This window comes from Gavialis gangeticus, unplaced genomic scaffold, assembly GCF_001723915.1.
Source record: "Gavialis gangeticus isolate Ggan-Ray unplaced genomic scaffold, GavGan_comp1, whole genome shotgun sequence".
Taxonomy (NCBI): Eukaryota; Metazoa; Chordata; order Crocodylia; family Gavialidae; genus Gavialis; species Gavialis gangeticus.
Genome location: NW_017729028.1, coordinates 1,662,983 through 1,666,347, shown reverse-complemented (window position 1 = coordinate 1,666,347; position 3,365 = coordinate 1,662,983).

Genomic DNA, 3,365 nt, shown 5'->3' with positions numbered 1-3,365 from the left:
TGTTCCCCCGAGCACCGCAAGGAGTGACCAGGAACAATGGTCACAAGCTGGCGGAGGGAAGGTTTAAGTTGGACATCAGGAGGCGCTACTTCACGGTCAGGGCGGCTAGAGTCTGGAACCAGCTTCCAAGTGAGGTGGTGCAGGCTCCCACCCTGGGGGATTTTAAGAGGAGGTTGGACGACCACCTTACTGGGGTCATTTGACCCCAGTGCTCTTCCTGCCATGGCAGGGGGTCGGACTAGATGATCTGCCCAGGTCCCTTCTGACCCTAGAAACTATGAAACTATGCAATGAATTGAGACCAGCCACATGTGCAAAGTAAGACCGTCCAGACCTGCAAAGTAATTATCACATCATAAAAATGTCGATCCAGCTATTAAAAAAAAAGCCAACCAGCTACAAAGTTAGTGCTTGAAAATGTATAATAACTCTATAGCTGGTATCTATCCAGCTTTAATTCAAATATGTAAAGGGCCCTTACAATTGAGGCGTCCTAGTAGCCTACCAACTCAACATGGACTGCCAGTCAATGACATGGCAAAAACGGATCATGTGATCAGATCTATAAAGAGGAAAGTGGAGAGAGAAGTAAAAGAAGTAGGAGAGAAGTGATTTTACTACTGCATGTTATTAATTATACTGTTATACTGTATCCAGTTCCATTGCCCACATCTTATAAAGAATGTTAAAGAATTGAAGGGGTACAGAAAAGAGCCACAGAAAAATACTTTATCAAAGACTAGATAAATAGCACACTTAAAAGAGGTCATTCAGTTCTTTTGAAAGATGATTGAGAGGTATCTATTACAGTGTATAGGTAGTTTCACAGGAAGAAAATACAGGTGCTAGAAAGCTTTTTAATTTAACAGAGAAAAGTGTAACAAGCAGCAGTGGCTGGAAGCCAAAAAGCCAGCGAGGTTAAAATTAGAAATGCAACAGAAATTTCTAATAGTGAGGGTTAGTAACCAATGAAAAAAACTACTATGTGTCTATCTCCTCATTGGCAATAGAGATCTCTTCAAATCAAGATTGGATCTTCCTTCTAGAGGGCATGCTTCCAACTAACAAGACTTGGGCTCCGTGCTGATATAGTCTTCTTATTTTTCCCTGTCCCGTTCCTTTTAAGGTGTTGGAGCTCTACTGAAGAAATCAAAATGGATGCAGTTTGGAAGCTAGGTGTAGATTTGACAGTCTGGTATGATCCAGTGAGACTGAGTTGCTCTCAGCTTTCAGAAAGCTGTGTTTGGTTTGCTTTTTTGGATACTAATTTGGTTTAAAGCCCAGTTTTAAGGCCACTGCTTTTCTGGGAGTGTAACATGGTAGTCAGGAGAGAATTAACTAGTGTGATCTGATCACTACAAAAGACTACCACGCTTACAGAAGCTGCTGCAAAATATTGCAGGAAAAGCTGCCAGGGAAGATTCAATTGTTCGTGAGCAGTATGGCAGTAAGAAAACTGGACAAGCATTGTATACACATTTTATACAAATACAAAAACTTTTATAACAGGTAAAGAATAAGCCTTTAAGAGAAGTCTCCCAGAATATTTCTGGGACAGTTCACAGTAAAACTGCAGAAAAATACCATTTGGTTTAATTGAATATATAGTACACCTGCTAAATAGTAGAAAGCTGGAAGATCAGAGGTTGTCTACATTGCCAATGTTAAACAAAAATGAGATTTCGCACTTCAGTGCTCAACAACATGCACAACCAGAAGAAAATAAAGAACAGACAATTCAGACAGCATTATGAAGTCACTTGAAATACATCTTCAGGAAAGCCCAAAAGAAATTAAAAACAAACCCTGGTGGAGAAATAACCCAGTCATTTCCATTCCAGGAAACAGAATCAGTTTCAAAATCACAGGGTAGACTGATGGAAACTGCTAAGGAGGAAAAGTAGGCTTTAGCAGTTTGGCTCATCAAGGGGCATGTCTACACTTGCCTCTTGTAAGCAGGCTTAGCCTTACATTGTCATTTTTAAGACACATTAAAGGCATGTGTCTACACCTGCACACCCTTAATGCACCTTAAAAATAGTGATTTAAGGCCCTGTGAGCCTAAATTTGATACCTGCTTGATGCATAAGGCAGGTATCAAATTTAGGTGCGAATAGCTAAGTTGCATCAGCGCACACATAGACACACTAATGAGCATTAACACGGCATTGATGTACATTAGCACATCCTCATGTGTGCCAATACAGCTTAGTTATTCGCACCTAAATTTAATGCACCCTAATGCACATTAGCATGCCCATGTATAGACACATGCCTAAATCGCCTTAATGCACCCTAAGCAAAGGTGCATTAAGTTTAGGTGTGTGTAAATACATGTGTAGACATGCCCAAGACAGAACATCAGGGGAGAGGTCAGGCAAGATGTGAGCAGAGCAGTTTGCTCAGAAATAAGCCTCAGGAGCCACTTTGAGAGAAAAATTGATCTGAATCTGCCAAAGCTGGTATATCTTGAGGGCCTGTAATGCAAATGAGCCTTACCAGCAGCTATCCAGACTAATACAAGAAGCAAATCACCTCAGATTTTCTAGTTAAAACTCTTGATTTGGGACACAAAAGTATTGCTTGTTTCACAAGGGGATACTCAGAGTATATTAAGTCACTCACTGTTTCACATCCCATAATGGACATAATGCAGTTGCTTTAGTGCCAGCTGCATGAATGTCAATAAGGACGCTTGAGAGAGCAAGTTTTTGGTATAAATACAGCACCAAACTAAGCATAAATATTATATCAATTTTGAGGTGTGTACTAGGCCTGTGTGAAGCAGCATTTGATTTGGATTTGGATTCAGCCAATTTTGCAGCAACAGTGATTCGATTCAGCGATTCGAGTTGCTTTCCCAATTCAATTCAGCCAAATCGGATTCAAAGATTTGGCACTGATTCAGAAATTCGGCCATAGACTAAACAGGCAGCAGTCCTCAACTATGCTGGACACAACTGCTTCCAGCTAATCTGTTGTGGTGTGAGGAGGCAAGAGAGAAGGGGTGTAGGGGGGCAGATCAACACCCCCATGATGAGGGAGGGATTGGGGCTGGGGCAGGGACAAGCTGCCCAGCTGGGACAGGGAGGAGTGGGACTTGGGAAGGGAGCTCCTGCCACGGTGCGTTACTGGTCTGGGAAGGCATGGGAGTGGGCATGTGCCCCCAGATCTGCGTGGGGTGAGCTGGGCTGGGCTGTGCTCTGGCAGGCTGGCCCCAGCCATCTGCCACTGGGGTGAGCTCTGCGGGGTGGGTGGAGCCAGGGCTGCACTCTGGGCAGTTCGCCCCAGCCACAGCTCAGAGATCAGCCCTGGCTTCGCCTACCCCACAGAGCACAGTGGAGCAGGGAATACATGGGTGCTGC